At 45.3% G+C, this 14,969-nt stretch overlaps 1 pseudogene; it reads right to left on the reverse strand.

Moving 5' to 3' along the window:
• Positions 1-944: 944 nt before the first annotated feature.
• Positions 945-14,969, reverse strand: part of LOC147975232 (uncharacterized) — a 45,607-nt pseudogene continuing 31,582 nt past the window's right edge.

A 14,969-nucleotide genomic window follows, 5' to 3' on the forward strand; every position in this document is an offset into this window, starting at 1 on the left:
TGACCAAGCTTCAGAGGCTTCATTAGAACTTCCATGTAATGAGCAGTGAGTTCAGGTTCTTAGTATAGGCAGCGAGCTCCTTCACTGGGTGGACTGATGGGCAGGGCGTGAAGTAATTCAGAGGCCGGTGCCTTATAGTGAGTGTTATCAGTCATCCAGTCCAAGAGCCAGGTGTTGATATCTTCAGGATCACCTGTGATATGCAGTGTAGCGTAGAACTGAAGAATAAGCTCTTCATTCCAATCAACAATGTCAGAGCAAAAGTTGAGGAGGCCTGCATCATGAAGCACACCGAGGACATGAGAGAAACAAGGCAACGATTCCATGTTGATGTGAGGAATATGCTCATGGTAGAAGATTTTGTCCTTGTGGAAAAGCAGTGAAGAATAGAAGTTGTCCTGACTTGCAGTCCAGAAACGCTTCCTCCTTAGACGAGCAGAGTCATAAGGGCTGTAGTCAGTGAAGAATACATGCTCGCCAAAGAAGTCATCAGCCTTGAATTTTTGTTTCTTCGAGAAGGGATCCTTTGGCTTGGGGTGACGAGTGTCAGTCAATTGCATCACTACCTCAGGGATCTCGATCTCAGGTTACACTGGCTGAGGATTTTCAGGTCCTTCTTCAGTGGCAGCCTAGGGCTTGAATTCTTCATTTACATTTTCTTCAGCACTAGTGGCTGGAATTTCTTCAAGAACAGATGGGGTTGCATGTGGTTCATCAGATCCCATTTGTACTTCTGTAGCTATAGGGGACTGAGGAATTTGTTGAAGCAGTGTGAACAGAGGAGAATTGGGGTGCTAACTTTCCCAAAAGTCATCGTTCATCACTGGTGTAGTGCTTCCAATGTCCACATCTTCTTCTTCATCCATTTCTTCAATGCCGGCCTCTTCAGCAGTGAACCGAGGCATGTGCGATGCGATAAGTGGGGTTGAAGGAATTTCATCCACTTAAATTTCTTCATCCAACTGCTCTGACGAAGCAGCAGAAGGAATATCATCATCTAATCCACTTGGGATCATGTATTCTTCATCAAAAGGAACAAGGTACTTTGATGGCATGGACGAGATAGGAACAACATCAATTGGATTGTCATAGGAGCTTGTCAGTGGCTTCATTTTCTTCTGAGCTGAAGAATCTGATGCAGTTGATGCCTTCCTTTTCTTCACAGCTACATGCTCTACAGCCTTGGTCTTCTTCACTTCTGATGCAGATGGAGGAATAGGAGTTGGTGTAGTCGCAGGAGGAGCAGAGGAATTTGGTTCAAGATCTTCAGGCACAACTGATGCAGTTGCCCTGACTTCATCATTTTCTTCAGGCGCAACACTAGAGATTCCCCTAGCAATTTCTTCAGCAGCTGGAATGCAGTCGTCAGCCCTGGAATTAGTATTTCCTTCAGCAGCCTGAGTGTCATCAGCGGTGCTGGCATTTTCTCCAGTAGGCTGAGCAGATGCAGCAGCCTGAGGAATTTCTTGTTGCGATTGGGCAGCAAGAGTGGAGGTGAAGTTGTCAGCGAGTCTCACAAAATGAACCTTGGCTCCCGGCCAATCAGCATGGTATGCATCAAATTCATCACTGAGTTTCTTGATCTCAGACTGCATATTGATGAGTTCTTCAGTTGTCATAGAGACAACGTTTTTCTTCAGGAAGCGCTCCTTTTTGTACTGTGATTTCTTGATTTGCCTGGCCTTTTTAAATTTCCATTTATCTTCTTGAATGAAGTGAGTCAAACATATGACTTTGGCCAGGAGTCAACTTGAAATCAGGCATGGGAGTGTTGGGGTCCTTGTGCCAGGGATCAATGTAATCAAGGATCGACTTTGGATCCAAAAGTAGAGGCACACTTGTGCCTTTTGCTCTAGCGGCCCTGACTTGTCTGTCCCTGATGATTTCAGCAAGTTCTTCATCATCAGCTTCGTCTTCATCAGACGATACTTGAAAAGCGACCTGCTTCTTTTAAGGACTTTGTCGAGAGCCTCGTCGAGCAGTTGCCTTGGTCTTCAACAGAGTGGGACCAGTTGAAGAATGCAGTGGTGCTGAGGAACTAGCAGATGCTCCTGAGGCAATAGAGACGCCTGCTGTCCTTTGGCACGTGGCGAGATGCACAGGTGCTGAGGATTTGGTCGGAGCAGCTGAGGACTTTGGAGGAGTAGGTGAGGGTTGAGGAATTTGTCGTGAGGGATTTGAAGAAACTAGCTGTGAGGGCATAGCTGAGGAACTTGGCCAAGAGGGCATTTGAGTAGAAGCACTTGGCTTATGAGCCGGCTTCTTTGGCATAGCCTTCTTGGGCTTACTTGCAGAGGCCTCAGTAGTGGTAGCAACAGCAGCAGAGTCTTCATTGAATTTCCTCACTGCTTCCTTAGCAACTCTGGCAAGCTTGGCCTGGCGCTTGGCCCATTCATCAGGATAATCCTCACCACGCTTGAGGCTAGTGGGATCAAATTCTTGTCTAGGTGCCAACGGAGGTCTTGGGCATGGAGGATGAAGAGCGAATTTCTTCATATACTTGGGAGTGACATATCTATATTCCCTCCATTCCCGTGCCCATCTCCTCTCTATTCTTTGGATGCGCACTTTGCGCTCATTCTTGGTTTCCTTTCCATGAGTGGACTCATCAAGAGTGCAATAATCCTTGTATATGTCCTCAGGGATTTCAAACGCAGTGTTAACTTCCAGCCTCTTTCCTCCCTTCTGAGGTTTCTTGCCATCTGCCATTTTCTTCAGCTGAGGGTTTTTAACAATTGAGTTCTCTAAAGAGGTATGCAACTTTTCTTCGAGGAACGCTGCAAATGAGTTAAGTTAATGAGAACCTAATGATTTAGCAGCGGACATGAGTACCTATGAACAGAGTATAGGTGCGAAGAATTTGGAGAGGTTATACACATTCTCAGAAGTTTTTGCAAAAAGAACAAGTTTGAGGAAATTGACCAGATGAGTCTTGAAGAATTTCACTAAGCATTCCTTGACTTAGGTTCCAAAGTTGTACAGATTTGAAAATCCACACAATTGAGGAATCTTGAAGAAAAATGTTGCTTAGAGAAACAGGTCAAGAACAAATGATATGTGAGGTGTTTAGTGTGTGAAGAGTTGATGAATAAACACCATTTGAAGATTTGAAGAAAACATAAGAATCAACAAGGGCAATAAAAGTAACTTTTAATTACCCTTGACGAAGAACATGACGAACTAGGAAGCGTAGATTTGAAGCTCATCGGTTCAGATCTTCCACGCCCTAACTTGACTGAGGAAGATAGCTACGGCGGCGGCGGAGTGAAGAAATCCACCTCCGGCGTGAGTACGGCGGGGACGAGGTTGAGGCAGTGAAGCTCTTCCTCACCGGTGACGATGGAGGTAGCGGCGGCGCTAGGGTTGGGAAGCTCGAGCGAGGGAGTGAGATCGAGCGAAGTAAAAGTGAAGTGAGGAAGGGAGAGGGGTATTTATAGCCGAAGTGAAAAAACCGCTCGCCCGAGGAAATAGGACGAACGTTCCCCTGACCTTTCTCATTCGCTTGACATGTGTCACCCACATATAGAGAGGTAACGATCATGTGTGATCGTGGGTGAATAGATAAACATCGCATAGAATGCGGAACGGTTTGAGCGGCAAAGCTGGAAATTTAGATAAGATAGGTTTCAAAGTTTCGTTCGCAATTTCTTCAGCTGACAAGAACACAGTGAAGATTTTGAACGAGATTCAAATAGAACGCACATGAAGAATTTGTGAATAGACTGGGTTAACTTTAGCATAGGAGGGGAAGGGTCGGATCACATTCACTTAGCAGAACAAGCAACTTGTAGAAATAGCAATAAGTGAATGTTGTAAAGGACATAAACTCATATATATACATACATACATATATATATAGCCAATGAAGAAAAATGATGGAAATGGTCAAGACAATGCAAGTTGAAAAACAACTGTGGAGTTTGAAAGAATTGAGGAAAAACTCAATTGAAGATTTTCAACATTTTGTGGTGGCGTGGCCCACCGTATAAGAATGATGATTTCAGACACTTCGTACACTTGTCGTAGGGTTCTGAGAATCAAATTCTTCGTTAATTTATTCACACTTAGAGTGTTATTCTTCATTGATTGAAGAAAAAAGTTTCTTCATGTGTTGCACATCTAAGTATTCAATTTTGCATAAGTGTTAGGATGAGTGTCCTTTATAAAGAACATTTGAAGATTCTAGGATATTTAGCTCACACCGCAACTTGCTAAATCTCTTCTCATCCAAGGGCTTAGTGAAGATATCGGCTAGCTGTTCTTCAGTCTTCACATGCTCAATAGAGATGTCGCCCTTCATCGCATGATCGTGAAGAAAATGATGACGAATCTGAATGTGCTTTGTCTTCGAGTGCTGAGCTGGGTTATGAGCAATCTTGATGGCACTATCATTGTCATAGTAGAGTGGCACATTCTTCATGTTGACACCGTAGTCTTTGAGTGCTTGCTTCATCCATAGTAGTTGAGCATAGCAAGACCCAGCAGCAATGTACTCAGCTTCAGCAGTAGATAGTGATATACAGTTCTGTTTCTTCAAGGACCAATAGACCAAAGATCGTCCGAGGAAATGGCATGTGCTAGATGTTAACTTGCGGTCCACACAATCACTAGCATAGTCAGAGTCTGAAAATCCAATGAGATCAAAAGCCGAGCCCTTGGGGTACCACAATCCAAGTGTTGGTGTGTGAGTTAGATATCAAAGAATATGCTTCACAGCCTTATGGTGTGATTCCTCCTGTGTAGCTTGAAATCGGGCACACATGTAAACACTAAGCATAATATCTGGCCTAGATGCACATAACACTAGTGCAGAACCGGGCAATAGCACCGGTTCGTAAGGCCCTTTAGTGCCGGTTTGGTAACCGGTGCTAAAGTGTAGGCACTAAAGGTCCCCCTTTAGTACCGATTCAGCATGAACCGGTGCTAAAGGGTAACCACGTGGCACGAGCCAGCTTCGGGGGCAGGGAGCCCTTTAGTACCGGTTGGTGTCACCAACCGGTATTAAAAGGTTGGGGGGGTTTGGGTTTATGATTTTTTTTCATTTAATTTTGTGTTTTCCATTTAATTATTTTTCGTTTGCTGGTATTTTACGATACTACATATTGTACACGTTATGCATATATATAAATAGAATTTCTAGTAGAACCGATCATAATATATATATATATCATGGAATGTCTCACAACCACCATTAATTAATTCACACATATATACACACATGTATATATATATACAATTTCTCCTAATTGGTGCCTTCGGAGCCAGTGGCATTAGTCTAGCTAATTGGTGCCTTCGGAGCATGATAACAATTGGAAGTGGTTCATGGGGGCGGTAGCGGGTAATAGTATTCTTCTTTGGGATCTATGACCTGGTCGAGCAAAAATCACGCTATTTCCTCTTGAATTGCTTCTATGCGGTCTTGTGCTAGGAGCTTGTCCCGCACCTCTTTGAACTGTTAAGAAGGAGATCAATATGCATGTGTATTAGTTGTGTGACTAGATATCGATAATGGTGTAAACATTGTGAATAGTGTTTTGATAATCGATATCGTACCCACTCCTGTCTTTGAGATTTGCTCCTTTCGGACGCCATCATGCGAATGTTCTCGCAAACGTAGTATGCACATAGATCATTCCCCAGCGCCTGCTTCAGGGCCTTTACGAGAATGGAATTTGATCAGATAATAATTAATCAAGCATGATAATTAAAGAGATGGCAGCTAGCTAGTACTACTTAATTACTTACCTTGGGTCGATACCATTTCAGATTTTTTTTCCATGGGCCTGGAGTGGCCCTGATGAACTTTGCCCAAGCCCTGCCCGCCGACAAAGAAAATGAATAAATGGGTTATTAAATAGTTGTTATCAGGAAATGACGAACTAATTAAATTGGCCGAGATATAGTTAATAATGATTGAAATTACCTGTTGACTATCCCCTTCACGATGGTGTAGTCACCTGCTATCTTAAGTAGTGAGTCTAGTACTTCAACTGTTCCTTCATCAACTTTAATGATTAACAAGATCCAGTGAAATCTGCATGCACACATGTTTGCATGTCTTAATTAAGCGGGCATATGTAAGCAAAAACATGTAGCTAGCTAGTAGGGAAAAACAGAATTTGTAGTACAAGACAGTGTGACTCACTGGAAGTTGTAAGGAAGTAGTATATCTTCATTGTATTTGAGTTCCTTGAAGAACAGTAGCATGCTTTCCTCTACACTTTTTTCGTGATATGGATCTATTTTCCATGTGTATTCATTAATGGTATTTGGGTCAACGAACCCAATGCCATAGCATCCACATTTTTCATTTCATAAATCTTCATCCTGCATAATACCACAGAAAAGAATATAGTGAGGATAATTACAGGTAATTATTGATCAAAATGATCACTACAGCTAGCTTGAGACTTAAATTACAGAAAGAGATCACTTACAGACAATAGCAACTGACGATAGATTTTTATCGAGTGCGTCTTGATTGTATAGCTGAAATAGTTCTGAATACTTAACGGTCACAGCTTTCTCATGGTAGTAATGATCCTTGTTGACATTCACCATGAGGGACTCTCGATTGGAAATCTTGGTAATGTCCATGTACCATTGATGCAATTCATACATTCTCGTTGGGAGCTTATTCACCTCCTCTGGCTCGACCAAAGGTTGGCCCCGGGCATATTTCCTTTTTATTTCCTCCTCTCTAGTCGGAGACATGGGCTCGATATCGAGGAGTTGTCCAATAGTGATCCCGATTGATTCAGCCTGCACAATATGCTCCTCGATTATTACCACATCGCCCACCCCGGGAACGTTAACGGTTTGCCCACAATAATATTGGGTGCGCCTACTCTCATGTGTTGTTGGCACAACAAGCGGGGGGATTGATTGTGCCGCCTGTTCTCCCAGCTGGGGAACGGTTTTATCCGCTCCTTTTGCCAGCTGATTTGCTCGAGCTCGAGCTCGCCTCTTTCTGTAGACGTGCTCGATTTAACTTCTTGATGTGGCGCTCATAGTCTGTGTCAACAGGCTTGGGAGCTGGTGCTCTAGCCATATGAATGAAGTGGTCAATCTTTTCCACAGGCACTTTCTCCCATGGCGGCGGTGGCGGTTTTCGGTGCAAAATGGGCTTCCACCTCGGCCTTCGATATGGCTACGTTTTCCTCCTCGGACTTGTCGTAAGGCCTCTGCGGAAGAGGCGCGAGGCTTGGACCATATTGAAATCGCTTGCCTCCTCCTGTACCTCCAGTACTACCTCGACTTGTACCACTACGCACCATATCTGAGGCGGCTCTCTTCCGTGATTGCTGAGGCAGCGAAGACGGCTGACGTGGCAGAGTTGGAGGAGGAGGAGTGGCCTGAAGCTGTGCCGGACTTGGAGGAGGAGTGGCCTGAAGCTATGCCGAACTTGGAGGAGGAGTGGCCTGACGCTTTGCCGGACTTGGAGGAGGAGGAGTGGCCTGAAGCTGTGCCGGACTTGGAGGAGGAGTGGCCTGACGCGTTGGTGGACTTGGAGGAGTAGGAGTCTGCTGACTCGGTGGCGGACTGCGACGAGGAGTCGGATGACGCGGTGTCGGTGGCCTTCGAAAGATGATATGATGGTTGGCCTCTCCTAGTGTGTGCTCATCGTCACCTCCAGGAATGTCAAGCTCTAGCCCCGAATATTGGTCCACCACCTCATCAACCAAGACACGAGCATAGCCCGCTGGAATCGGGTTGCAATGGAAGGTTGCCTCGGGGGGATTTGTAAAAGCAAGGGCGTCCGCCACCTTCATGGATATGTTCTTCATTTTGAAGTGTAGCTCACAATTAGTGTTCTCCATGATGTCATCCACTGGGTAGCTATCCAGCAATGCGTCGCCCGGGGCGGAACCCATGCTGCTTCTCGGCATGGATGGGACGGTGCTATCCAATGGTGGATCATCCGCTAGCTGCTGAGACCCCCTTTGCTGGCTATGTGAGTCGATCTGCTCCTGCTGCCGCTGGAATTTGACCGCCAAGTCTGCGTGCGCTGATTCTAGGCCTTGAAGGCGTTCATAGTCTAGCTTCCTCTGCTCCTCCTCCATCTTCCTCTTCTTCTCCTCCACAATCTTCTTTCCCGCACGGGTTCTGTAGTCGGCATTCCAGTCCGAAAACCCCTCATACCACGGAATAGCGCCCATGCCTCATGTTCTTCCCGGGTGTTCAGGATTTCCCAGGGCACGCGTAAGCTCGTCGTTCTCTCTGTTGGGCTCGAACAACCCCGATCGAGCCTCTTCTATTGCAACAAGTAGCTTATCTTCGGCTCCGTCCAGACATGCCTTCTTCGAAACTTTGCCTGTCTTCGGGTCCAACTCCCCCCCATGCGCATAGAACCAAGTCCTGCACCTGGGGGGCCAACTCAATGTTTCTGGAGTGACACCTGCATCCAGCATCTCTTTCTCAGACATATCCCACTTAGGCATTCCCACCGCATAGCCACCTGGCCCCAGCTTATGGAACTTATCCCTTTTTGCGGCATTGGCCTTGTTTATTCTCGACCGTTCCTTAGATAATTTCGAATCCTTGAATTTCATGAAATCGTCCCAATGAGCACTTTGCTTCTCTAGTGTTCCCTCGAATACTGGAGTCTTCCTTCCTCCGTTTACGTACTTGGCCCATTCACGAATCTTGTGGTTCTTGAATGCAACCGCCATCTTCCTAAGAGCAGCGTCCTTGACTTTCTCCACATCTGCATCTGTGAAATGATCTGGTAGGGTGAAATGTTCCATGAGCATTTCCCAAAGCAGAAGTTTTTGTCTGTCGTCGACAAAAGTAACTCCTGGACGTGGCTTTGCTAGCTCTCTCCATTCTTGAAGGGAGATCGGGAGTTGGTCCTTCACAAGAACTCCGCACTGACGAATGAACTTGTCCGCAATCTTCTTAGGCGCTAATGGTTCGCCATTAGGTCTGATGGCCTCGATATTGTACTTTACGCCCTCCTTCAACTTTTTGTTCAGGCCATGTTTCCTTTTGCTTGAAGATTTGCTCGATCCGGATGGCTGAAAGAAGAAAGATCGATTCGTTAATATATCTTCAAGTCATTTAAAACATGTGATGATCACCAGATGCCTACTTACATAAATATATATACCTCGCCGGTCTTTGTTGTTTCAAGATCAACATTTTCTTCGTCATGTTCATAGTTCATGACTTCATCAATTCGGTCGTCGCGATCGAATATCATATCACCCTCCCCGGTGTTGTTTAGATATTCGGAGCCGTCATAATCTTCTTCATTCTGATCATCATCTGGCCCGCGAGGATTGCGTATCATATTGAACAAGGCCTCTTCTCCCTCTCTGCCGGTATTGTCCGCCATAGGTTTTGTTTCACTAATCCAAAAGAAATATATTCAAATTACATTGTATGGATGCAATCAATTAATAAGGAAAAACTGAATCAATCATAGTACATAATAAGCATCATCGAATATAATCTCGAATACATCGTCTCGAATAATAGATATAATCTCGAATACATCATCTTGAATAATAGATATAATCTCGAATACATCGTCTCGAATAATAGATATAATATCGAATACATCACTAGCTAGCTAGCTAGCAAGCTAATAAAGATCGAATACTATAGAGTAATCTAGGCCACTCGCGGTTCCTGAGTTGCGGGCGGTGGACACCCAAAGAGAAGGAACCATCACTGGATCATAGCTCGGGTGATCTCCCAAAAGAACTTGCCAGGTATTGGAGAACCTGACGTCCATAGCAGCCATGTAGCGATAGACGTGCTCGTCCTCCTCCTTGACACGGCGACGTACCACCTCCGGCGGGGCCGGCTCCCCCCGCACCGAAAGTGGCCCACGCGAACGCCACCAAAGGATATGAGGGTCGACGACGGAACCCAGGGCCGGGTTCCTCACCAAGCGTCGCGCCCATAAAAGTAGCACCTCCCAGTGCCAGCCCGACGGAGCCCAGTCCCGGACATGGGTACTCTGAAGCAAGACGTCGTCGCGAACGGGTCGACGACGACGATGCGGGCCGGGCATCGTCGACAACAAATACTATATGACGCAAAAGTAAAGTAACATTTTTTAAATGATGGAATGTGATTTCATATATGCAAATTCTAAATTTTATAACTAAAACTAACATTTCTAATATTTCTATAACTAAAACTAACATTTCTAATATTTCTATAACTAAAAAACATTTCTATATAACTAACATTTCTAATATTTCTATGTAACTAACATTTCTATATAACTAACATTTCTATAACTAAAACTAACATTTCTAATAATTCTATAACTAAAAAACAGAAAGATTGCTAACAATTCTATAACAATGTGTGTGTATGTGTGTGTGGTTGGCGGCCGGGGCACAGCTCACCGGCGAGGCGCGACGACGGTGGGCGGCGATGGGGACGGGGACAGAGACGGAGACGGGGCGGCGACGGCGGGGACGGGGACGGGCTGGGAGGGGATGACGTACGGGAGGACGGGGCCGGGCGGGGATGAAAGGAGGGCGGGGCGGGGCGCGGCGACGGGGCGCGGCGCGACGACGGGGACGGCGACGGCGACGGACGGTGATGGGGACGGTGACAGGGGCGGCGACGAGGGGCGGCGGCAATGGGGCAGAGGAGAAAGAAACAGGGAGATGAGAAACTGACAATTTTTTTGAAGTGTTTTCTTATATAGAACAACCTTTAGTACCGGTTGGAGCCACCAACCGGTACTAAAGGTCTGTTTTGGCCAGGCCAAGCGGCGGAAAAGCCACCCCTTTTAGTACCGGGTGGTGGCTCCAACCGGTACTAAAGACCCCCCCCCCCTTTAATATCGGTTGGAGCCACGACCCGACACTAAAGGGTGTGCGCTGCCAGGCGAGGGGCGCAAAAGTTTAGTCCCACCTCGCTAGCCGAGGGGCACTCGCACCTGCTTATAAGCCCCGCCTTCGCTGCTGTCTCGAGCTCCTCTCTTAAGCAGGCCTTCTGGGCCTACCTCTTCTGCGATGCCCTGTTGGGCCTACTGGGCTAGCGGGCCTGCATCCTGGCCCAACTAGAATTTGGGTTTCTAGTCGTATGCAGGCCGCTGTGGCCCAGTAGGTGGGCTTTTTTTCTTATTTTTTTGCTTTATTTATTTTTGTTTTATTTATTTTAGAGTTGTTTTTTGCTGTATTTAGAGTTTGTTTGTGAATATTTTTGCTTTAGGTACAAAATATTACAAACTTTCTGTTAGTACCGGTAGTTTACAAATTTGAATAGTTTAAATTTTGAATTATTTGAAATTTGTGTGAATCACTAGTTTGTGAATAACTTAACTTTGAAAATAGATTTTTCAGTGATTCTTTTTTTATTATGTTTAATATTAGTGTGTTTTATCATTATATTCAATTTGGTAATGCTTAGGTTATTTAAAAAATGAAATGCCTTTGTAACGGATGAGTTTTCGTCCGAAACCCTGACACTTCGAAAGAGATTGTCCATTTTGTACACGAAGTGCATCCAGTTTTTGCGGTAACCCTTTCTACTTTTTTGCACATGCTATGTGGGTGAAATTATGATACCATGACAACTTTCAACCTTTTCTGAGTTTATTTGAAATGCTTTTCAATTTTAGGGTCATTTAGCTGAAAAAATCAGTAAATGCATGAAAGAATTTGCTTGCACATAAAATTTCTTCGGGTTTCAAATGCCAAAACACATAACTAGCTACCCTAACTATTACAGAGATTCCCTCCTGGGTGTGAAACACAGAAGAAAGTGATGATAGTGAAGCCGATCACATCCCAGATCTTTGGGTGTGAAACTTTTTCTTCGCGTGTGTCCCTTTGCGCCGTAGCCATGGAAAATCTTCATCATTTAACTTGATAATCGGGTCAATATTCACTGTGAATGGAGCAATTTCATCAAACTTTTCATAATCTCCTGACATGTCTATCTTGTCATCCACTCCCACGATGTTTCTCTTCCCAGAAAGAACTATGTGCCGCTTATGCTCATCGTACGATGCATTCGCTTCCTTATCTTTTATTTTTCTCGGCTTGGTAGACATGTCCTTCACATAGAAAACATGTGCCACATCATTGGCTAGGAAGAATGGTTCGTCTGCATACGCAAGATTGTTGAGATCCACTGTTGTCATTCCGTATTGCGGGTCTTCCGTTACCCCGCCTCGTGTCATATTGACCCATTTGCACCGAAACAAAGGGACCTTCAAACCACGTCGATAGTCAAGTTCCCATATGTCCTGTATATAACCATAATATGTTTCCTTTCCCATCTTGGTTTCTGCATCAAAGCAGACGCCACTGTTTTGGTTGGTGCTCTTCTTATCTTGGGCGATCGTGTAAAATGTATTACCATTTATCTCGTACCCTTTGAAAGTCATTATATTCGAAGATGGTAACTGGGACAGCAAGTACAAGTCATCTTCAATAGAGGCGTCATGCATGGTACGTGTCTGCAACCAGCTAGTGAAACTCCTGGTTTGTTCACGTGTAATCCACTCATCAGACCGCTCTGGGTGTTTGGAGCGTAGCAGATTATTGTGTTCATCCATATACGGAGCCGCCAAGGCGGAATTCTGTAGAATTGTGTAGTGTGCTTCAGTGAGAGAATGTCCGTCCATACATATTATTTGTTCCCCTCCTAGCGTGCCTTTTCCATCCAGTCTGCCCTTATGCCGCGATTCAGGAACACCAATCGGCTTAAGGTCAGGAGTAAAGTCAATACAAAACTCAATGACCTCCTCATTTTCATGGCCCTTGGAGATGGTTCCTTCTGGCCTAGCACGGTTATGAACATATTTCTTTAAGACTCCCATGAACCTCTCAAAGGGGAACATATTGTGTAGAAATACAGGACCCAAAACGTTAATCTCTTCACATAGGTGAACTAGGACGTGCGTCATGATGTTGAAGAAGGATGGTGGGAACACCAACTCGAAACTGACAAGACATTGCACCAAATCATTCTCTAACCTTGGTATGATTTCTGGATCGATTACCTTCTGAGAGATTGCATTGAGGAATGCACATAGCTTCACAATGGCTAATCGAACGTTTTCCGGTAGAAGCCCCCTCAATGCAACCAGAAGCAGTTGCGTCATAATCACGTGGCAGTCATGAGACTTTAGGTTCTGGAACATTTTCTCTGCCATGTTTATTATTCCCTTTATATTCGACGAGAAGCCAGACGGTACCTTAATACTGAGCAGGCATTCAAAGAAGATTTCCTTCTCTTCTTTGGTAATAGCGTAGCTTGCATGACCCTGATGTATGCCGTCTTTTCCGTGCATACGTTGCTGGTCCTCCCGTGCCTTAGGTGTATCTTTTGTCTTCCCATACACGCCCAAGAAGCCAAGCATGGTCACACAAAGATTCTTCGTCACATGCATCACGTCGATTGCGGAGCAGACCTCTAGATCTTTCCAATAGGGCAGGTCCCAAAATATAGATTTCTTCTTCCACATGGGTGCGCGTCCGTCAGCGTCATTCGGAACAGGTTGTCCACCAGGACCCTTTCCAAAGACCACCTTCAAATCCTTGACCATATCATGTACATCAGCACTAGTACGGTGGCGAGGCTTCGTCCGGTGATCCGCCTCACCTTTGAAATGCTTGCCTTTCTTTCTTACGGGATGCCTGCTCGGAAGAAATCGACGATGTCCCAGGTACACATTCTTCTTACAATTAGCCAAATATATACTGTCGGTATCGTCCAAACAGTGCGTGCATGTGCGGTATCCCTTGTTTGTCTGTCCTGAAAGGTTGCTGAGAGCAGGCCAATCATTGATGGTCACGAACAACAATGCCTTTAGGTCAAATTCTTCCCCCATGTGCTCATCCCATGCACGTACACCTGTTCCATTCCACAGTTGTAAGAGTTCTTCAACTAATGGCCTTAGGTACACATCAATGTCGTTGCCAGGTTGCTTAGGGCCTTGGATGAGCACTGGCATCATAATGAACTTCCGCTTCATGCACAACCAAGGAGGAAGGTTATAAAAACATAGAGTCACATGCCAGGTGCTATGGTTGTTGCTCTGCTCCCCAAAAGGATTAATGCCATCTGCGCTTAGACCAAACCATACGTTCCTCGTGTCATCTGCAAACTCCTTCCCGTACTTTCTTTCGATTTTTCTCCACTACGACCCGTCAGCGGGTACTCTCAACTTTCCGTCTTTCTTACGGTCTTCTCTGTGCCATCGCATCGCCTTGGCATGCTCTTTGTTTTGGAACAAACGTTTCAACCGTGGTATTATTGGAGCATACCACATCACCTTGGCAGGAATCGTCTTCCTGGGGCGCTCACCCTCGACATCACCAGGGTCATCGCGGCTGATCTTATAGCGCAATGCACCGCATACTGGGCAAGCATTCAAATCCTCGTACTCACCGCAGTAGAGGATGCAATCATTAGGGCATGCATGTATCTTCTGCACCTCTAACCCTAGAGGGCAGACATCCTTCTTTGCTTCGTATGTACTCTCGGGCAATTAGTTGTCCTTTGGAAGCATATTCTTTATCATTACCAGCAACTTTCCAAATCCCTTGTCACATACACCATTCTCTACCTTCTATTGTAGCAATTCCAGTGTGGTGCCCAGCTTTTTCTTGTCACCTACGCAATTTGGGTACAACAATTTTTTGTGATCCTCTAACATGCGCTGCAACTTCTTCTTCTCCAAATCACTTGCACAGTTTCTCTTTGCATCGGCAATGGTCCGACCTAGATCATCAACGGGCTCATCCGATGCCTCTTCTTTTGCTTCTTCCCGCATTGCCGGCTCAGCTTCTTCCCGCATTACCGGCTCAGCTTCTTCCCTCATTGTTGTATCATCGTATTCAGGGAACCCATGGCCAGGATAGCTGTCGTCGTCCTCTTCTTCTTCTTTGTCTTCCATCATAACCCCTCTTTCTCCATGCTTGGTCCAAACATTATAGTGGGGCATGAAACCGGACTCAAACAGGTGGACATGAATGGTTCTTGATGTA

This window comes from Triticum urartu, chromosome 4A (genome assembly GCF_056163025.1).
Source record: "Triticum urartu cultivar PI428250 chromosome 4A, HENAU_Tu73, whole genome shotgun sequence".
Classification (NCBI taxonomy): domain Eukaryota; kingdom Viridiplantae; phylum Streptophyta; class Magnoliopsida; order Poales; family Poaceae; genus Triticum; species Triticum urartu.